Source organism: Balaenoptera ricei, chromosome 10 (genome assembly GCF_028023285.1).
Source record: "Balaenoptera ricei isolate mBalRic1 chromosome 10, mBalRic1.hap2, whole genome shotgun sequence".
Classification (NCBI taxonomy): Eukaryota; Metazoa; Chordata; class Mammalia; order Artiodactyla; family Balaenopteridae; genus Balaenoptera; species Balaenoptera ricei.
In genome coordinates, this window is record NC_082648.1 from 10,630,177 (window position 1) to 10,653,413 (window position 23,237).

General features: G+C 43.8%; 1 protein-coding gene across 1 annotated transcript in view; it reads left to right on the plus strand.

Moving 5' to 3' along the window:
• Window positions 1–841: 841 nt before the first annotated feature.
• Window positions 842–23,237, plus strand: part of EMP1 (epithelial membrane protein 1) — a 50,481-nt gene continuing 28,085 nt past the window's right edge. Inside the window, exons 1-2 of the mRNA XM_059935346.1 lie at window positions 842–947; window positions 1,447–1,572. The gene's annotated coding sequence lies outside the window, so the exon portion shown is untranslated. The remainder of the gene's footprint in view (window positions 948–1,446; window positions 1,573–23,237) is intronic.

Here is a 23,237-nt window from a genome sequence, read left to right on the forward strand (position 1 = left end):
AGTCTATTTCAGGTCACAGCGCTCTGTATTTGCGAGTAGGGTGGATTCTCTTTAATGCAACTCTGGTGCTGTGAAAAATGCCTGGACTTGGAGTCAGAAGTCCTGGACTTGTCACTCACCAGCTGTTATTTGAGACACGTTCCTCAGCCTCAGACAGGTTCCGTTTACTCATCTGGAAAACAGAGAAAATGGGGCTTCAACTGCTGGGGTCATTGTGAAGATAAATCAAGGAAAATGTATGCAAGTGCTGAGGATAATGGCTCCCATTAAGTGGGTGACCCGCAGGCACTAATTCACATTTTTTAAGGGCAGCGCCTATAACTTCTATTTCTATAGTTTTCCTTGTTAAGGGCTCAGGATGCTGCTTTGCCCACTGGAGAAGCTTCATGAGGACTGCTGGCTGGCCAGCTTATTTGGTAGCTGAGGACACACAATCAGAAAAGGATTTAGGGTCATTTTGTGCTCTGAAGTCTGGTGAAGTCCCAGATTGAGGGTGCCCACACCAGGTGGCTTGCAGGAGATGGAACGATGGGGCAGTGTATGTCTGCCGGGAAACCAGGTGAGGCAAGATCCATAGAATAGGAATCTAGGGGAAACATAACTGAGGATTTGCTCTGAAAGAGAAGTCTGATGCAGGCATATGGGCAAGTAATGGTCCCATAAAAAACTCTGTCTCTTGTAACTTCTCCAGCTCTTAGAGTTCACCTTTGTGCTGCCTTTCTGTATTACTGCGTCACTTCAACAAGTCCATTTTGATCCTTATCTGTGAGAGGTGGGGCTTCTGTATCCAGGTGCTCAGTTTGATTGCCTAGGAAGTTGCAGAAGTAATTGCTGTGAAAATAACTTACTTTCCCCAGAAAACACAGGATCTGGCCTCCATCTAGTTCCTTAGGGCTTCTTCTGCACGAGGGTCCGAGACCCCATGATACGGCTGCAGCGAGGCTCTGGTGAGTGCAGGGGACAAATGTGGACACTGCTCTGATGTGACTCCAGGTGAAGTGGGCAGGGTTACTCAGGGGTTGAGCAACCCATTCCACAAATGTTCTACGGAAGGAAATGAGATTTGGGTGGGAAACCCTAAGCCTGGAGATTACTGAGGCCTGGGGAGGGGTTTGTTTCTAGAAGGTGAGGCCAGCTGAATGGATGGGGGAGGGGAGGGAGACTGTTGGAAGGTCAAGGAAAGGGTAGGTCACGTCCATTGCCCAGCTCACCTATTTGGTCAAAGCAAATGAAGAAGTCAGGTGGCAGCTACTCATGTATTTTTCTACCACAAGTGCCTTGACCCATGATAGGATCCTCAGATGCAGAGTTGAACATGTCCCTCAGTTCCTTAACAGGCTGTGCAAGGTCACAGTCTGGTTTTACCTTGGTTGCTTTTCCCTTTTATCCCTGATTATCATTTCTATTTCTCTTCTGCCCCCTCCCTCATTTCCCACTCCCCCCAAGTGCCAATCACGGACTCACATAGGACAGTCTCTAATGATAGGACAAGTACCCTTGGACCTGTGTTCCTACAACTTCTGCAAGAGCCTCCTGGGCACATACCCAGCATGGGGGATTGCTGGGCATAAGGTATATGAATACTTCATTTTCACTAAATAATACTTGGTTGCTTTCCAGAATGGTTATGCCTGTTTAATGCTGCTCCAGAAATGCACAAAAAAGTCTATTTCCCCGAGTCTTCTCCATCACTTGGTATTTACCCAGCTTTCTAATCTTTGTATATCGTGTATGTGTATCAAGTAGTATATTGCAGTTTAAAAGTTTGCATTTTGCTGATTTCTAGGCCTTCCTAGAAATGCATATCTCATCTCATCCTTGGTATCCATTCTCTAAATTGTGTATTGCAAGTTTTGCTCATTTTTCTTTTGGGTTTCTTATCTTTTTCATGTTGATTTGCAAGAGTTTCTTGTATGTGTTAGATATATAATTATCTACGTATGTAGATACTATAATTTGTGCTGTTCTTATCCAGTTTTGGAATCAAGGTTATGTATATTATTAACCTCATAAAGTGATTGACGTTTTAACTTCTATAACGGTTATTTATCTATGCAAGTTTTAAATTTATTCTTTGCCAACTTGCCTCTTTATTTTATATTTTAATGGCTATTTGTTTATTTTTAAATTTTTAATTATTTTTTAGTTAAATCATGTAAAATGCCATTGTATTAAATTGTATTTTTTCACATTCTTCTTTTTAAAAAATTTTTTTATTGAAATATAGTTGACTTACAATGTTGTGCTAGTTTCAGGTATATAACAACGTGATTCAGTTATACATATACATGTATATCTATTCTTTTTTAGATTCTTTTAAATTATAGGTTATTACAAGACACTGAATATAGTTCCCTATGGTATACAGTAGGTCCTTGTTGTTTATCTATTTTATATATAATAGAGAGTCTATTTTAATCCCAAACTCCTAATTTATCCCTCCCCCCCTTTTCCCCTTTGGTAACCATAAGTTTGTTTTCTATGTCTGTGAGTCCCTTTCTGTTTTGTAAATAAGCTCATTTGTATCATTTTTAATTTTTTTTAGATTCCACATACAATTTAGCACTTTATAAATTCACTATAATGTATCTAGGTATGGATCCCCCTGCTTATCTATGTTTTATAACACTCAGTAAGTTTTTTTCAATTCTATTTCTCTGCTCTGTATCTTAACTTTCATTTTTTTGCTTCTTTTTTTTAGAAAAAAATAAAAATTTATATGGTGTTTATTTGTTTATTCTTAATTAACATAAGTCTCATAGTGTCCTCTTGTATTAATTCTCTTCTTAGTGGAGTACTTCTTCCAAGAGAATATTAAAAGAAGTTTTATGTATGCTTGATATATCATTAATTTTGTCCCAAATTTTAAACAATTTAATTGGTGTTAAAATTCTAGGTTGAAGGTTCTTGTCTTTCAATGCTGAAAAAGTTATTTTCTTGGCCAGCATTTATTATAGATATTAAGAATTCCCATTTCTTTTCAGGGGATCTATACCTTCTCTCTGGAAACCTTTAGATTTGTCATTTTTGTTTTTGGTTTCCTGGAACATATTTATTTTCTTTACCTTCTGAGCCCCATGACATGACAGCAAAGGAGTAAAAACTGGTATAAACTTCCAATAATGTAGAGAACATGGAGAGAGTCTTCAGAAGATAGGCAATTAAGTGATGTGTGGATTATAAGAAGTAGGACAGTCACCAAATGGAACTTGGGTCCACTCATCCGATGTCCAGCAAAGCCAATCCGCTGACTCAGGGCTATGGCAAAGGAAAGTGGAGTGTTTATTACAGGGCACCAAGCAAGGAGATAGCTCCTCCTCAAGGGATATATTGATACATAACAATCTGATACAAATCTTTGAGTTCTTCTATAGGAACTAAGGTCCTCACCCAGGTAACTTCAGGCTGAGCACAAGATTCCTGGAGCACTGCCCTGTTACCTCACCACTAACCAATCAGAAGAAAGTCATGCACCGCACAGCGCTCACCCCAAATTTTGCTTTTAAAAACTCTCCTCTGAAAACCAACAGGGAGTTTGGGTCTTTTGAGCATGACCTGCCTGTTCTCCCTGCTTGGCCTTTGGAATAAACCTTTCTCTGCTCCAAACTTCGATGTTTCTATTTGTTTGGCCTTACTGTGAGTAGGGCACATGAACTTGGGTTCAACACAGTTTCGTTCCTGTCTAAAGAAATCAAACAACCTGTTTTTAGTGTGGGCAATAATGCCACATCTGGGATCCATTTCTATTCACCCTGAAACGGAGCCCAATAGTCAACAGTGGCACACCGAGTTCACAGTCAGCCTTAATAATCCCACCAGTGACTACGTACTTGAGGGAATTGTGATACATGAAAAAGAAATGTCATGGAATAGAGAAATAATCTCATAGAAATACAAGAGATAATTCAGGGTAAATAAGGAGCTTGAGAGAAACTAATTTGTATCCCCAGAGACATTTATGAAGACACCATATCAATTAAACAAGAAGAAGAGGCTATGAAAATGCTAATTAAAAAGCTGGAAGATAAAATAGAGAAAATTAAAAGACAAAGAGTATAAAATGATCAACAACAACAATAAAAACATTTAGAATAACCCAGGGGCTCAACATCCAGCTGATAGGAGATTTAAAAAAAAAAAAAAAGTGAGAAGGAATTAACGAAAAAATATTACAAGAGAATTTCCCAGAGTGTAAGGATACAAAAGTTAAGAAAGAAGTGTTCACCTGCTCTCCATCATAATGAATAAAAGACAGCAAATGCAACATTTAAAAATTCAGAACGCTAATATTAAAAGAGAGATCTTAACTCTTTCCAGAGAGAGAGAGAGAGGAATGAAGAAAAAATAATGATAACCCACAAATAAATGGGCACCAAAGGCTTGAAAAAGCAACTCTAGATGATAGACTGTAATGAAATACTTCAAATTATGAAGGAAAACTACTTTTCACTAGACTTCTATGTCCAGCAAAAAATTGTGAATTTTGAAGGCAGAAGAAGAGACATTTTCAGACAGTGAAGTGTTGAAAAAGCTTAATTCCACACATCTTTTGAAGGAAGTCATTTGAGGACACACTCCCACAAAAAAATGAGGGACTAAAGCAAGCCAGGAGGAGACATAGGATTCTGGAAGCAGTACGTGCAACCCTGGGCAGGAGTGATGAGAAATGCATATGACAGTTTTGCTGCAGGTCTAAGGAGAGATCAGTACAGATTTTATAGCTGAAGGAAACACGAATGTGTATCTTCTGCCATTTATAAAGACATCATAAGCACAGAAAGTTAAGTCAGTTGAAGTTAGTGATCTGGACCCAGTTAGAGTAACTTCAGAGCCTGAACTCTTAATTTTTATCTTACATTGTTTCTTCTTGTAACTTAAAGTGACTTATGGTTTCCACCAGGAAAATAAAAATTTTAGTATGTTCCATGTGTGCTAAACATGCATTTATTAGAGTCAGAATGCAAAAAAAAAAAAAAAGCTATGCAAAATTGCTAAATTAAGAAATAACTTTCTAGAAATCCAGAAAGAGTTCCTAGAGAAATGAATGTAACCATGAGGAGATACAATTTTAAAAAGAGTGAAAGGTGGTTTAATTGAGGGAGAAGTCATGGGCAGGGGGAAGAGGAGGGCAAGAGATTTTTCTTTACATTTTAAGTCTTCTGCACCTGAAGAAATTAAATTGTGTGCCCGTATTCCTTTGCAAATTTAAAATTTTATTTCTGTGTATTTTAAAAAGGGTAAGTAGGGCTTCTTTGGACGATAAGCCAAATGAGGAATTACGGCAACATGCAAAGGCATGGAAGAGCAAAACGTTCATGGCTTTGGGGAGAATGGTATGGTTTAAGTGACTGGACTGAAGGGTCATTGGGGGCTGGTAGGAGAAGACAGAGATGACTCTGGAAAAGTAGACCGGGGTAAGGCAGTGGAAAGCATCGAATGCCCACGCTAAGTAGATTGGAATTTCCTTTGTTGGCAACGGAATGTTGAAAAGTTTTAAGCAGCATGATTCCATCTGTGTTCTAGGGGCTCATCCTTATTGCAATGTGAAGCGGGCTCTGAGTGTGGGAAGGCAGGAAGCCGGAGGACCAGAGCAGGGATGGTTATAACCATCCACGACTTACGGCTCTGAGCTAAGGCTTTCAACCTGGGAGGAAACTGGAGCTCCATACCTGTGGCTGGAATCAAAAATCCTCCTGCCACTCTAACTGTCGCCCTGGCCTGCAGTCTGCCGTCCAGCACCCTCCCTCTGGCTGGGTGGCCCCTGCCCAGCGATGCACTGATGGGTGGCGTGTTGGGGGGCAGTGGGGGGGGCCTCATGGAATTGCAGCCCCTCCTCGCTTGGGAGCTGCTAGCAGCCCATGCCTGGGCGGCGTCTCAGTGCAGCTTTTTAGACGTTCCTATAAACTATTTTTTGGCCCCTTTTTAAGCCATGGTTTAGTTTTTAGGATGGGACTTCTACCAACTTCTCCCCACAACCCCCATACCTTTTAATGGTTCCCTTGGTTTTTATAAGCAGTTTTTCAGTTTTTTCCTCCTGCCTTGCTAACTCATCTAAGAAGTAGGATTTTTTCCCCTTTTTCTTTTATTATTAATATCTTTAAAATAATAAAATGGAAAGAATGAGTGTTTGTAAACTTCTGGTCTCCTGCTTTCTAGGTCCACACCCAGGGTGCCCTCCCTCTGAGGCTAATTAACATTCCACGTGCTGGGTGTGGGTGTCTGTGTGACTAGAAGCCCTCAGATGGCTTCAGCCCTGTCTCTCCAGGTACCGTGATTCCCTCCCTGCCCTCTTATCAACCTACATCCCTGCTTTCCTCCTGCCCTCTGGTTGCCAGGCAACATAGCTCAGGGGCAATAGAGTCTGGCTGGAAGTGCCCAGCTGAAGGAGCTCTGGTGTTTCTCCTTGTGGCAGCCTGGCTGGGAGTTGGGCAACTTGCTGAAGGTCAAAGGCAGCCATCCATAGCTGTGGCATTCTCTCCACTAGACGTGAACGTGACTCAGGAGGGGAAATATTCGAAGGCAGGGAGTGGGGTAAAGTAGTTGGTTTTCCCTTCACATCCAAGAGGCCACATGGCTCCTCCCTTCCGTGGCCGGAGCGGATCAAAGTCAAGCTGAACAGGTCTTTGTGCATTTCAGGAATGTGGAGTTCATTTCCCTTCAGGCCTCTCCTGCCACTGACTCTGCCTGACACTGCAAAAGTGACAAACTCATTTGTGAGCAGAGGCTGAATGTGAGGGTTAGGGATCCACCTCCGTAGTACCACGTCACTCAAAATACGGTCTGGGGGCTGGCAGCATAGACATCACCTGGGAGCGTGTTAGGAACGCAAACCTCAGCTGAACCCCAGACCTGTGAACCAGAATCCGCATTTTGTCCGAATGGCTGGGTCATTTGAATACACATTAAGTTTGAGACTCTGATCAGATACTCTACTGTCAACTTGGTTAGAATGAGGGTACATGGCTCACAGTGGGACTCGAGTTCCGGAGAATTCTGCCTTTCCCTGCTCAGCAGAGCGTCACAGAGCCATAGCCTTGGGGTATTCCATGGATTTGTGGAGAAGGGGGTGTGCAAACGCACAGACCGTCTCTCCTGATGGGAGCCCTCCCCTTTCTCCATCCACCGTGATCTTACCCAGGTTCGCATGGCCATGCACTCTCAGATTCATGGTCCCAACTCGTCCTCACAGAACCCTGGGAGTTAACAAAGCGGGGTTATTAATCCCATGTGAAACAAGGACCCCCCCAATTTTATCTATGAGGAAATGACTATCTCGTTCAAGGCCACAGAGCTACGAACTGGACTTACCCTTGTGATTCCCACCTTCCTTTTGTATGCGACCTAGACTAGATTTCCAGCCCTTTTCAACACAAAGCTCAGAAAAGTAATTATGGAGGAAAAAAAGCAGTCAGAAGCATCATGTTGGGTTTGGTTTGACTCATAAATTCCACCACGTAGGGCTGAACCTAAAGACTTCTTCCTGAGACTCTGCAAATCATTCCAGTAGTTCAGAGGCCCTTTGAACAAGAGGTTACATGGATTGAGTTTCAAAGAAAAGAATGTCGAAAGAAATCTCCCAGATGAGGATGGCCTCCAGATGTGAACATGGCTCTTCCAGATGTGTGGGAGAGTGGGGCTGGGGAGTGAGCGGCCTCACATGTCTGCGAGATGAAATGGAAAAACCGCTCGCAGACACGGGGGGGAAGGAGGACAAGGGGAAGAGGAATGAGACGGGAGGAACAGAACCCAAGTTCAACTCTTCAGTGCGGGGGCCAGACGAACTCGAAGCGCTCATTCCCAGGCGGGCTGACATTTAAAATCTGTGGTCCACAGAGAAGCCACACCTCAGACTGTGCTGCTGAAGAGAAAACTGAGAAGGGGTTGTGCCTGCAGGTCTCTGAACAGATCTGATCCAGCCCCATCCAGGAGTTTTCCAGGCGCGGCTACAGGGCAGCTCGGGCGTCTGGAGTCTTACTCAGGGCAGCAGGGAACCGAGGCCAGAATGCGGAAGAAGGAGCCAGAAACTGCCCAGTCCTTCCTTCCTTCAGCTTCTGAATCAGCAGCTCATTCTCTCGGGCCTCACCTGGTTTGTTCTTTCACCAGGGCTGGGAAGTCCCCTGTTTCTCAGGTGAGTAAATCTGCACGGAAGACGGAGGCCTTGTGGCCAAGTCATCGTGGTTCGTCGTGGTTCGTCACATCTCTGAAAGTCAGAGCTGTTGTCCAACTCCTGGCTGCAGGGAATAAAAACCCTTTGTTTCCCTCAGCCAACATCTCCCCTGTCTCCGGGAAGACCTGCCAAATCACTGCTCCTGATGTACGTGTCTCTCCACTTCCCCACTTTCCCAAGTCTTCCTTTCCTTCCACGTAAAGACCATCCCTGAGCCCCTGTGTCTATGTCACTCTGGACATGTGATTTGCATTCCCTTTTACCTTTTCAGTATTTTTTAGCAACACAAATAACTCACTGTGCTCTGGCCCCACTGGTGAAGTCCACATTTTTATTTTCCTCTAAGGGTTCACAGAATCTGAAGGACACATTCCAACAAAATGAGTACATTTAAGTTGTTTATTATTATTATTATTTGGCCGCTCTGTGTAGCTTGCAGGATCTTAGTTCCCTGACCAGGGATCGAACCTGGGCCCTTCACAGTGAAAGCGCTGAGTCCTAACCCCTGCACCACCAGAGAATTCCCTGTTAATTTATATTATTAAAACATGTATCGCAAGAGGGAAGAGATATGGGAACATATGTATATGTATAACTGATTCACTTTGTTATAAAGCAGAAACTAACACACCATTGTAAAGCAGTTATACTCTAATAAAGATGTTAAAAAACAAAACAAAACAAACAAACAAAAAAAACCATGTGCACATGTAACAATGCCTACATACTGATCACACACACACACAGAAGCACAGTCTCTGGCCAATATGCTAATAACACAATACTCAGTTGAAAAAGTTAATTAACATATACACACTACTATATGTAAAATATTTAGATAATCAACAAGGACCTACTGTATAGCACAGGGAACTCTACTCAATATTACTATAATAACCTATATGGGAAAAGAATCTGAAGAAGAATGGATACATGTATATGTATAACTGAATCACTTTGCTGTACACCTGAAACTAACACAACATTGTAAATCAACCATACTCCAATATAAGATAAAAATTATGTTAAAAAAGTAATAAAATAAAATATTCAAAGAGGTAAAAAGAAAAAAGAAAAAGTTAATTAGCCATCTTCTATTTCCCCATGAGGGACCTAACTTTCCCCTGTGATCTGCAGCCTAACACATTTTTCAAAGCCCACACCAGTCAGAGGGTAGATTGTCCAATTAGAAGGTACTGAGATCATTGAAGGGTGAAGTCAGGATCAGTGCACCCTGGGTACAGAGATATGTCATTACTCTGGGAATCAAGTACCAGGAAGTATAGTACTATAACCGAGGATAGGCTCCCACCAATGACCGCCGTCTGCCTGCCTTTTGTCTGTAGAAAAACTTTAGTCGAAGAATAAATTTAATCAGAGGAGTGAGAAAATGCAGAAAGAAAGGAAAACAGTCAAGCAAGACAAAATAATAATAGTTTAGCCATTAAACAACATCAAAGAACGTTTAGTTCTTCCTCAAGGACTATAGATAATATTCTGAGCCATGTCCTTTGAGCTGTTTTGTTGATACTGAAACCCCCCACCAGGTGGAAGAAGTTAACTGTATGCTGCATGTAGACCCCAGACAGGTTGGAACCAGAAGACTGATGATGCCGAGCCCCACTTACGCCACCACCAACCAATCAGAAGAATGTCCACAAACTGATCACACACCCCACAAACCCCCTCCCTCACCCTGCCTTTATAAACCTTTCTCTGAGAGCCTTGGGGAGTTTGGTTCTTTTAAGCACTAGCCGCCTGGACTCCTTGCTTGGTGCCTGCAATAAACGCTACACTTTCCTTCACCACAACCCAGGGTCAGTAGATTGGCTTTACTGTGTGTGTGCAGGTGGACCCAAGTTTGGTTCGGTAACAATATCATTATCATGATCACCATCATCATCACTACTGGCTAATTGTGAATTCTTTATTTCCTTTGTTTTAATCTAATTGGAGTTGAATTCTCAAGCTATTGTTTGTTTTACGTTTGAGTCTAAGCATATTTTGATATTCCAATTAGTATCTGATTCAGTTTTATAAAATTGACTCTGTCCTGGCTCACTGGAATGTAGATCTTTAAATTTTTGTACTTAAACCCACTTAGAATTGGCTTCAGGCTTAGGAAAATAAGTACGTTAGTCTAAGTTCAGTATGTGGTTCAGAAAATGTCTATGCTTCATTCTGGCTTTTAGCTACAAACTTGGTGTATTTCATGCTTCTGAATTGGATAGATTTTTATTTGGCATTTTTGGTGGCAAAGGTTATTTTGTTCTTGTAATTGGTTGTATTCACTGTTATTTTTAAAAGATTCCAGAGAGCCTGGTGTTACAAGTAGCCTACCTTGTCCCCAAATGCTAGGTCTTTATGCATTCTGCACAAGCTTCTGGATTACAAAGATTCTCCACCTTCTATTTCTAGGCTTTTCCCAGAGTCATACATCTGCTCAGGAGCGATGGCATTTTGGTTCACTCGCTTTTCTGGTTTGAGCAGCTCTGTCCAGAAAGAAGGGAAATGGTCTTTCTTCTATCAGAACTCCCGTCCCTGCTGGAGAGAGGATCCCAGCCTAGGACTCCTCAGCAGTGACTAAGGCTCAAAAGCCCAACCCTTGTCCTTGGATTCCACCTGTGTAATTTCATTTGGAATGTACCTTTCTGTTGACTTGATCTCCGCCTTTCTTTTCATCTGTCTGTTATGCTTAATTCTACCCTCATGCACGTGTTAATTCTAATCCTTTGGTGACCTAAGCTAGAGAAAATGCCTCAGGAATAAACAGTTCTCCATCTAAGAGTTTTCTCCCTCCCATGTTATGGCATCTATTCCTCTAATATTAATGCACTGGTGTTACCGAACGCAAGTTCATGTGCCTGATGCACAGTGAGGCCTAACAAACTGAAACGTCGGAGTTTGGAGCAGAGAAAGGTTTACTGCAGGACCATGCAAGAAGACCAGTGGCTCATGACCCCCAAAACCCTGAACTCCCTGCAGGGTTTCAGCAAAGCATTATTAAAGGCCAGGTGAGGGAGGGGCATGGTTGGTTGTTACAAACTTCTTGGTGTCAGAATCCTTTGTCCTTACATCTGTCCATGTAGGTCAGGTCATGATGTTCCTGTAAACCTCCAACAAAACAAATGTTATTCTCTGTTCTGCAACTTTGAATCTCTATGGAAAAGTGTTATCCCCTTAAAGGTCAGAGCCTTGAGAATGGGCTATCCTGTACATTTCAGGCTAAGACAACATTCTTAACTCTAAGCAAAAGCCATGGAATAAAAAGGTTAAAGTAAAAGAAACAGATCCAATTTGGAGTCAGATTTGTTCTTCCCTATTACATTGGATTAAATCTACCATTTATTATATGCCTATGTGCCAAGCAATTGACTTCTATTTATCACATTTATTGTTACTAACAACCCAACCAGCTAGGTGGTGTTATCCCCATTTTACACATGAGGAAACTGAGGCTCAGAGAGGCTGAATGCCTTGCCCAAGACCCTGCAGCTGGAAATCAGATAAAACCTGGTCCATCTGACTCCAGAACCTCTAGAAGTTCTGGTTCAGGTTACCCCATGAGGCCTTCTGTGATTTCAAGAAATTCTCAAATTCGTTTTATTAATAAAAATAATAATGCCTATAGGTCTCATAGCAATAAAGTGAAAGGAAGGAGAAGAGTGTTATAGCCTGAAAAGTTGGAAATTTTGCCTCCTCTACACTGGAAAAAAGACTTCAGATTACAAATGAGATGTTCCAGCAGAATGAGTTTGGCTGTAAGTGTGTGAACCCACCACTGCCCTTTCATTTGGTGGATGGATTTAAGTCTGTAGCTGAACCTGATGGAGGAGATTCCTTCCAGGTTCATGACCCTGCTCTTGGGGGTGCAGAATCTTGAGCTGGCAGGCCCTAAGTGATGGAAAAAAGAGCTGGAGGTTTCAAAGTGAGACGCCCAGGATCCAGGGCTGGAAGTTCATTTTGTCAAACAATCAAAAGTGCAGATAGTCTTCTTAGAACTTGTAGCAAGATGGTGCTTTCTATTACAAGAAAATACAAACCGCTTCCCCTCAAGGTTATTTTCTTGTGCATACCCACTGGCACCTTTGACAACGACCTCTCTCGGCCTCGGAGGACAAGCCTGTGTAAGTCTAGAGAAGCAGGGTCGAGTGTAGATTTACACCCTTATTCTGCCTGCTTTCACAGAGCACTTGAGGCAGTGCAAACAATACCGTGACCTGACAGTGCCATTTTTTCCAGTGGTGACAGTTGACAGCTTTGCTTGCTCCTGGAGCTCTGCAGATAGTCCTGAGGGGGTCACACAGTCCTCCGATGGAAGCCCCAAAGCTGAAAGTCACAGTCTAACTCTGCAGTCTTATTGCGAAAAATGGTATTTCTGGAGGATGACCAGGAAGCTTTTCTTATGGCATCAAGGAGACTGTTGAATCCAAAAAGACTGCAGAGGAAAGGGTTGAATTTCTCAGCCTTCAAAACCAGCTTTTAGGCAAGTGCCTTTCCATCCTTTATTAACTGCAAATAAAGGAGAGAAGGCCATAAGCTTCCAGGATCCCCATTTCGGGCATTTTTGCCAGTAGTGGGGGTGGTATTAGGAGAGAGAGACCGAAGTCTCTTGTTCTTCAGTTTATAAGTGAAGTTTGCTCAGGAAACAGGAGCAAACATCTTGGAATCCTTATCATCACATATAAACTGCTTTACTGGTTGACTCTACAGAGAGTATCATACTTAAAAACAAAATGATACCTCTGTGGAGAGTCTTTCATCATAGGATTTCTTGGCCTCGTCATCTTACCCTAATTTGCAGAGATAAGAAGAAAAACCAAGAGAGGTCACAGTTGAAGAAAAAGCCATCGGCAGAACGTGCTGAGAGCTCAGCCTTCTTCATCCTGGCCTTTGTAGCCAAGCCCTGGGCTCTGCACACGAGCCTCGTCCGCACTCCTAACCCTGGATAAGCACCGTCACTGCAACAGGGCACGTGTGGTTAGCGGGATGGAGCGAGTCCGATCGCTGTTGAATTAGTTGCAAGTTCAAGATCAGCTAGGTTCTTTCATTATTAACAATCATCCAACAACAATATCGAGCAGCTATATGCCACATACTGCATTGGACACCAGAGAGGAAGTAGGGTCTGTGACATTTCAACATTTAACTCGTACAGAAGAAATGGCAGGCATGGTCTTGTACTTTTCTTTAGAGAGAAGGTCAGTAGATAAACATGAAGCCGCTAAAGAATGACACGGAATATGTTATCAAAATGGCAAAGAAAAGGGTATGAAAGGAGCACTAAAGGGAACGAATGGGTGTTGGTCTCCTGGTGGTGTATCCAGGCCAAGGTTTGGAGGAAGGATGGACAAAGGATGGTTCTGAGAGAAGTGGAAGCCATATGGGAATGTTATCGTTAAGGCAAAGGGGTGGGAATCTCCGAGGTGGATGAAGGGCTGGATAAGAAAGAAGCAGACTGGACCTATAGGGCCATGTTGTGCTGAAACAAGTGATGATGGGGTTGAAGGAGGGGGTGGGCCTGGAAGAGTAAGGAACCATACACAGGTCCCGAGTCAGGTATGAAATGGTTTTTGAAGCTAGTTATTCTCACCAGCAACATGTGGTATCACTTAACATAAAAAAAATCGAAACCAAGGAAATCCCTAAGAAGACAACTCTAATAGTCTAGCAATGAGAAGCTTAAAAGATGAACCAGTGTTGATACCTTTGGAATGGAGAAAAAGATCTCAAAACAAGAAGTAAGACAGAGGAACAGACAGTTAGCAGGGCTCAGAAAAAAAAAAAAAGAAAAAAAAAAAGGCTATAGGATTGAAGGAAAGATATTGAGTGTGTTTTGGTGGAACCTTTTTTTGAATTTTTTGAATTTTTGAGTTGGAAGAACACCCTTAGTTCAATATTCTTATTTTACAAATGAGGAAACCAAAGCCCAGTCAGGTCTGTAAAGAAGTTGTACCTACAGAATTCAAGTGGGCCAGTGAAGTTCAACTAGGCCCTTATTTTATTTAGAAAATAACAAATAATTTTAAGGTTCAGACACAGAAACTTCTTCAAAATGATTGGGAGATCAGAGGAAACAGAATACTAGGTTTGGACTCATGACTTCTGCATTCTGATTCTAGAAAGCTCTGACCCTTGGAAACCTTTGGTGGACGGACAGATACTTTGTACTGGGCTAATCTGGATGGAGAGATGCAGGTCATCACAAAGACATTGGGAAATGTAGTAGGCAGAGGACCGGGCGGGGGGCAGGGGAGGATCCTGGAGCCACACCCTGCTCCTGGGGGCTCCAAGATCTGAGGAATGTCAGGCTAGAGTGAGTGACTGGATCTTTTCCAGGAAGCCCCACTCTGGTGGGGGTGACCCGGTTCCTCTTCAGGCTGACATCAGCTTCACGCCCTGTGATTCTCTGTGACACTTAAGCCAGCATCATCTCTCCACACCATATTATATCAAAAAAAAAAAAATTAAGATCTTTCTCATGGACTAGGAATTCATTTCATCTAGCTTCATTTAAAATACATTGTTAGACTGGTGTTCCACAAATCTGCCAAATACTATAATTATGTATGAAGTCGCAGGGGCCTCCCACACCCATGGAGAGGCCAGTTTTTGGACGGATAACAGACAGGGAGAATTTTAAGTACATCCTGTTCCACTAAAGCTTACTTTTTTCCCATTCTGCTCTCCCTCCTTCTTTTTCTCCCTCTTGCTCATCAACCTCCCTACCGCCGGCAACAGAAGAAATAATTGCTATGAGGGCTGAGCCTGGACGGAGCTGAAGATTTCTTCTTTCTCTTCCTTTAAAGCATTGCAACACTTTAAAACTGTGAGGGAATAACAGCCCTCCCTACAAACCCAAACATACCTCTCCTCTGGCAAACAGGAAACTTATGCCTGGGCTTGGTTTTTGCAGCTACCTTCCCCTCAGGTTCTTCCTGGCCATTCAACATGCTTAAAATAGTAACTACCAAAACCAGAAGAAGAGATGATTTCATTGTCTGCACACTGCCACTGGTGACCTGATTTGGGTGGTGGCAGATGGAGCTAGTCTTCTGACTCGGCACCTTGGGAATTCTCGTAGGGTCAAGGCTGGTCCCTCCCAGAGGATTTCAACACCCTGGTGCTCTCCCAGGGGCCAGCCTATCTCAAGAGGGCAGTGAATCAGGCAGAGCTGGCTTGCCACCCATGTGCGCACACAGACACATAGGGGGCAAGATGGCCATGGACATCCACCACCCTCCCTGGCACAGCCTGTGCACATGCAGACCTCCTGGCTTGTGAAGGCAAGGCTGGGGCAAAACCTCTCTGCCCTCTGAGCCAGTCCCTCCTGCTATTATCTGGGGAAAATGCACCCTACCCGGACCTGCCAGGTACAAGAATTTGTACAATTTGCTGAATTCTACTCTTGACATTAGGGAGCTGTCAGAGTGACAGGTACAGAAGGGACCCAATGGTCTTCCAAGGATGGGAGGAGAGAAAACTAGTTTGAGAAGGAACAAAGGGTTGTTAGCAGTTAATCTTGGGGAATAAAGGAGAAATCATTTTTTACCATAAAACACCCCACCTCTACCCACTGCCGTGGGGATTAAAATCTTCCCAACAGAGGTAAATTCACAATGATGAAAAGATCCTCGTCTTATGGCCTCCCCCTCCCTTTTACTTAATTTGCTACTCAATTATCAGGCAAGTGGGTTTTAAAATAACTTCTGTGTGCCCAGCATCTCCCACAGTGTTGTGGGCATTTAGAAGATTTATAAGACCTATTTGCTCTCTTTGGGGACTTTATAGTTATTTAAAGAGAAAGAACTGGAACTTCCCTGGCGGTCCAGTGGTTAAGACTTTGCCTTCCAATGCAGGGGGTGAGGGTTCAATCCCTGGTCGGGGAGCTGAGATCCCACATGCCTCCGGCTAAAAAGCCAAAACATAAAACAGAAGCAATATTGTAACAAATTCAATAAAGAGTTTAAAAATCGTCCACATCGAAAAAATCTAAAAACGAAAAGAAAAGAAAAGAAAGAACTAACTCAGTTGAAGTCAACTGGAAACCAAACATGTCAAGCATTCACAAATCATAATTAAGTGCCTGCCCTCAGGAGGCTTATGCTCTAATAAGGAGGCAGGAAATAACTAAGAGAAATAAGTAAGGATATATAGCATGCTGGATAGTGTAAGTGCTTAGGAGAAAAATAAAGCAGTGACGAAAGATAGGAAGTGCTGAAGAGAAATTGAAATTTTAGAATAGTGACCAGAAAATTTCTTACTGAGAAGGTGACATTTGAGTAAAAACATCAAAGATGTAAGTACTGAAATCGCATCTTCCTGGCAGGTTAAGTACTTTAGTAGAAGGGCAGATCAGTGAGTAGTCAGAGGAAATTCATGCAGGGGGTGAGCCTCAATCTAAACCTTTGAAAGTCAAACAAGCTTTATCTAGTCAGAAGGAGGAATGAGAGGACAAAATTGATATCATTATCCTGAAATTCCGTGCACTGCAATAAATGATTTCTCTTATCTGTGTCTCGAATGTTACATACTTTAAAGAAAAACGATTCTATTGCCTAATTATACCCTTTGGGTAGCTACTTCAGGATCTAGAAATTTATCAGGGATGCCTGGGGGGGTGCCCATCATGGCAGGACTGGGAAGCATTGCAGGTGAGGGGTGTCCCTTGCTCTAGCAGGTCCTCGCTGGGGAGGTGGCATGGGCAGAAGGGCACCGGCTTTGTCCTCAACCAGAGGGACATGGGTTCAAGTCTTGCTTGGCAACTTCCTATTCCAGACACAATACTTCCTTCTCTGAGCCTGTTTCCTCATCTCTACATTGGGAATACTAACTATTTTTCCAAAAAAAACCAGGGCTGTTATAATAGATACATATAAAGCACACGAGAAGGCATACCTGTTATTATCATTATCATGGAATCGCTGAACTATGTGAAATAAAGCAATGGGCTCCCTATGGTTGTTGTGGAATCTTGTCCCAAGTCTGACGGATGCCAACAGCAGTCAGAGGCATATTTCACTGCCGGGCTGTCAGCATGGGGCGAGTGACTAAGTGGGGGACAAAGAGAGGTTAAGTGATGCACAGTCGTCACTAGACGCAGAGGGTGTGGTTGGATCAGATTGAACACTCTGACCTGGGCCCTCAGGGCAGAGAGCACTTGGAGGGCCTTGACGCAGCTGCTGGGAAAGGGGAGTCAAGAAAAGGCAGGGAGAAGGTAGATGGGGCATCAGCCAAAGGGCTTGAGCTCCTGGAAGCCTTCCCACCAGCAGGTGCTGGTTCACCAGCATCGCAGATGCTGACTGCCTGTCAGTTCTTCCCCGGGAGGGTCCCTCAGGATGAGACCTGGTGAGAGCTGGCCTTGGCACTTCCGGCCTCGCCAGGCACTTTTTTTTTTTTTTTTTTAAACTAAATTTATTTATTTATTTATTATTTCTTTTTGGCTGCATTGGGTCTTCATTGCTGCACGCGGGCTTTCTCCAGTTGCGACGAGCAGGGGCTACTCTTCGTTGCCGTGCGTGGGCTTCTCATTGCAGTGGCTTCTCTTGTTGCGGAGCGCAGGCTCTAGGTGCACGGGCTTCAGTAGTTGTGGCTTGTGGGCTCTACAGCACAGGCTCAGTAGTTATGGCGCATGGGCTTAGTTGCTCCGCGGCCTGTGGGATCTTCCCGGACCAGGGCTCGAACCCGTGTCCCCCCCTGCATTGGCAGGCACTATTATTTCCTCTCTCTTACCGATCTTGACAGTTCACCTATGTGAGCATTCAAAAGTCATATGATAAAAACCTGATAAACCCAACTAGGACACTCTGCAAAGTTTCAGGTACTTAAAACTGGACTGGAAGAGGCCTGAGAGAAATGATAGAGAGCGAGTCAAGAAGGGCAGAGGGACTTCCCTGGCGGTCCAGTGGTTAAGACTTGGTGTTTCCACTGCAGGGGACACGGGTTCGATCCCTTGTCAGGGAACTAAGATCCTGCATGCCATGCGGCATGGCCAAAAAAATAAAAAATAAAAAAATAATAAAAAATAATGAAGAAGGGCAGAAGGCCCTGGGAAGTTTGGTAAATAAAGCTCGGGGCTGAGAGAGCTGAGCGTTTCACAGCGAATGACAAGTCTATGGAGTGTGGTAGAGGCTACCTCCCTGGGTGGTAGGAAGACCTCCCAGACGGGGCTTCCTGAGTGTTTGAGCTGCTTTGCCAATGGGCATGCTCACCACTGAGCCCCGGTCTCCCTTTCAGCATAGGGGACAGGCATTTCTGCGGCTTTGTATGCTGTCCCGCCCATGCACCATCTAGATTCTGTATCATCATGGTGCCCCAGGCCTCTCTTGGCTTCCAACAGGTCTATCAGACAGGCATTCAACTGCTTGCTGATTCATTGATCAACAAGGCCATTACTAGGATTGCTTAACCCTTAATTTCTTTTTAACATTTGTTGGGCACTTATTGTGTGCCAGGCACTGTGCTTTGCCGCACCATCTTGTTTTATTCTCATAAAAACTTTATGAAGCATATACTCTTATTGTATTTGTTTTGCAGAGAAGGAAAATGAGCTTTAGAGAGGTGACACAATATGTGTAGGCCTGACAGGTAGTAGGGCCAAACTTTAAACTCAGCCTCAGACGCCAACGTCTGTGTGCTTGAACACAATGCTATACAGCCTTACCATCCACCATCACTTAAGTTTCGACTTCTTTATGTCTGTAAAAGTGAGTTCCTAGAGACAGAAGATGAGTGATTTTTTTTTTTTTTTGAGAGGGCAGGGAGATTAACGTATTCGTGGTACATTTTCAATCTTCCATTCACTTTTAAATATGTTTTGTTCAATAAAAATAATAGAGCACTGGGTGGGGGGGAGAGATAAATTTGGAGTTTGGGATTAACATATACACACTACTGTATATAAAATAGGTGAACAACAAAGCCCTACTGTATAGCACAGGGAACTAAACTCAATATTATGTAATAATCTGTAATGGAAAAGAATCTGAAAAAGAATAGATCCATATATGTATAACTGAATCACTTTGCTGTACACTTGAAACTAACACAACATTGTAAATTAACCATACTTCAATTTAAACATGCAAAGACAAAAAAAAAGACCACCAACTATACTTAGGCATGATTGATAATTAGTGAGGATTCAAACACAAAAGACCATCCTTGCCAACCAGGATCTTGGAAAAGAGGAGACAGACCAGTAAATGGATATTGTGTTTCCTTGCGATGAGTGTTAAGATAGGTGTGCTCCCTGGAGCTCCCATGAGGGGCACCCACTCCTCACTGGGGAAAGGGGTGTTTTCCTGGGAAAGCTGATGACCAAGTTGAGTCTTGAAGACCAGGTCAGACAGAAAGGGTATTTCATCCAGGTGGGACATTGAAGGCTTGGAGGTGAGCTAGAACCATGTGGCTGGGAGGTGAGGCTTGAGGTTCGAGGTATGGTCAGGCATGAAAGGCCTTGTGTGCTGCATGAGTAGTGGGTTTGTATCCTAACAGCAATGGGGCGCCATTGTATGCCTTTCTGTAAAGGAGAGACATGGTGGTTCTGGAAAGTCACTCACAGAAGAGCCGAGAAGAATCAGGACAACACACTTTTAGTGGGGAGACAAGATAGGGAGTGATTGCAGAGATCCAGGTGAGTGACCGGGATCAGGGATGTGCAAGGCTTTGATTTGGGTAGAGGGCCTTAAACACTCAAGTCCTCTCCATCCCAAATCAGAAAACACATACTCTGCCTTCCTTCTAGTGTAATTAACAGCATCCTTAAATTCAAATTGGTATTTCTACCTTTCTTGTATCAAATGCCCTTTGATCGTCACCAATAGAGTTTACAGACATTATTGAGAGCCTTAGTGGCAGGTACTGTTCAAAGTTTCCATGTAGGTCATGTCATTTCATCTTCCTCTCGACCTTCTGGGATGGCTTTGATTCTCTTCATTTTAGAAGTGAAGAAACTGAGGCTCAGAAAGATGAAGAACTTGCTCAGGTTCCTCCAGAGTGACAAAGCTGACTTCAAACCAAGCCCAGTGTTCTTGGTGAAGTCCCATTGTGGATTTTTGGTGTTTGTTTTGGGGGTTAATTCTTCCCTTTCCCACCCACACCCACACTTTATGACTGTTGGTTAATAATCCAGGTCCTTTAAGAAATTCATTTTTGTACCCTCCAATTATTGTCATTGAATAAGGGTACAGGTTGTGTCAGGCACTGGATGGAAGGATTTGTAATCTGCAAAATGTTTTCACCTATGTTACCCTCATTAGATCCTCATCCACTCTAGTGAGGTGGGAAAGGCATTATCTCCCTCTTACAGGTGAGAAAATCGAGGCTCAGAGAAGCAAAAGTCATACAACTAAGTGACATAGCTTGCTGTTAATGCTCTGAATGTATCTTGTTCCTTTTTATTGTCTTTTATGGACTGGATTTAGGTGGTGGGTGGCATCACGTGAAGATCTTTCGGTATATAGAACTCTGGGGAGAAAACTGTTTGACCCTCCGGCTGTTTCTTTGTTCATATCCAACCCAACTCATTCAGGAAACACTGAGTACCTAAAAGGTCCAGGAACTGGGTGCTTGAAGATGCCCATCTTGTCCTTAGGGAGTGAGTGGTACCCAGAGGAGATGGATACAGTTCAGCCAAAGGTGAGACGGCGTGGCACATGCCATCCTAGAGGTATGTGCAGAACCTCCTGGCTCATGGGCAGGGATTACTCACACTGCCTAGGGTGGGGTAGACGGATGGGGAAGGCTTCACTGAGAAATTGGCATTTGAACTGGCTATGGAGGTGAAACAGCATTTCTTCAGGGCGAGAAGGGCTAGACAGCAACAACGACACCATGGGTATCACTTGCTAAGCCCTTGCTATGCGCCAGGCCCTGGGTTAAGAGCTTTACAGGTATTATTTCTTTGCTCCTCCCAATGACTCCATGAAGTGTCAACTAATATTATCCTCCTTTGAGGAAGTGAAGACTTAGAGAGGGTTTGCACTTAAGCAGTCTGACGCTAGCACATTCTCTCGATCACTGCAACACAGGGGCAGGTACTCAAGTTGAAGAACAGAGCCTGAGCAAAGCGTCAGAGATGAGAACGTGCCCAGCACCCTCGGGGTGTGGGGCGGGTGCGAGGAGAGCCCAGGCTTGAAAGTTGGGCAGGACCAGTGTGTGATGGGCCTCACACGCATGATCTTATCTTGCCAGCAAAGTTAGATCGCAGTCACGTGATCTGATTTGATCCCACGTGTGTTCCACACAGATAACTCTGATGGCAGGACAGAGCAAGGGCCATAAACGTCCATGCCTTCAGGGGACCAGACCCCTAAAACCAAGGGATCGGGCCCAGTGGGGAGGTGGGGGATGTCTGCACTGAGGGTGGCAGGCTTCACACTTCCAGCTCTTGCCAGCTCATCTAGGCCTTTTGTTGCCAGTGCCTGTGATTTTTAAAGAAACTTTGGAAAACCAGCATTTTATTAGACGTTTCCTGGTTTTAAAAGGTAGGATGATTTTTAGAGCATTTTCAGGGCCAAACAAATTATGTATGTGGGCTGTTAGTTTGCCATCTCTGGTGTGGAGAGTGGCTTGGAATAGAGATCGTGTAGAGACAAGGAAACCAGTATTGGGAGGCCGTGGTGATAGTCTAGACAGAAGAAGAGGCCTGAGCAAAGGCTGTGGCCGTGGCTGTGAAGAGAAGGGGGCAGACCTGAAATACTTTAAAATGGGTTAAATACAACCTGGTGACTTTGGACATGGAAGCTGGAAGGAGGAGTCCAGGTTGACTGGGAGGATGATGGAGCCATTAATTCATTTAATTTGGGGACAATTATATGTTGAGAATCTACTAGACGCAAGATATCGTGTTGGGAGCTGAGATACAGCAACAAATAAGACACAGGACCACGGTGAGAGGAGCTGGGAATTTATCGAGGAGGCCTGCTGGAGGGTAGATGCCCAGGGATTTGGAGACACAGAGGAGCAACTCTCCCAGTCTTAGGAAGTGAGGTGTCAGGCCGGCTCTGCTGATAAGGGAGACCAGAGACGTGCACGTGTGAGAGAGAAGATCAGGAGACTGATTTGCAATGTGTGGAGCTGAACCTTAACTTCAGCCTAATCCGTGATCTGATCCCCTCGCCGTTGTTTTTAGCTCTGTGACAGTTAAAAGTCGAGACATACAACACATCCCTTCCTTGCGTCATGTTTTCCCTTTGCCCTTTATTAAAATGGTCAGCACAAGTGGGTACACGGCTGAAAGTGTCACAGATGCTGGTGTGACCGCTGTTATCCGTGTCTTCCCTGGTTCCCTTCCCCCTAGCTGTTCGTCTTAGGCATTGCAATATTTGTAAAAGGAACCTGGGCTTGTTTTTTTTTTTAGCTTACTCATTGCTGTTGTGGCGAACGGCCTGGTTTCCTTTAGGTATTATTATTGTTGTATGGTGGATTATTTAAGGGGGAAATTCTCTGTGCTGTTAATCACTCTACCGCCTTCCTGAGAGCATCCCGCATTCTTTTCCAAATACAGGCGAGGTTTCGCTTCATTCATTCAGCACGTAATTATTGGGCACCTACTGTGTTCCAGGAACTGTCCTAGGTGCTTGGGATGCACCCTCGATCAAAGAAGGACTCCTGTGCTCACGCAGACTCACTTCCCTGCAGCCTAAATGATTTAGCTCTTGTTGATTTCTGTGCTGCTCCCTGGGGATGTGCACAGACGGATGGGCTCCTCCCAGCCAGGAGAACGCTCCCTCCAGCCCACTCTCAAGTGGGGCTGTGCTCTCCATCATCTAAGAAAGACTCTCCATTCCCCAGTTATGCATTATCCACAGCATGGCAGCTCCTTACCCAGGCAATTGGAGTGCCGCTGTCCCCAAAAGAACCTTAAGTGCTTTGCCCAAGTTCTAAATATCACGGTTACTGCCTTTTCTCTGGCCATAACTTTGTTTTATAATCCCATAGAAGGTAACTCCCGCACATACTCTGAAAACGATTATGCTCTTTTGAGAAGACAATTTAACTGTGTCTTTAAATCCTCCCATAAATCAATCCACCACACGTACCTTCTGTCATAAAGTCCTTATAATCT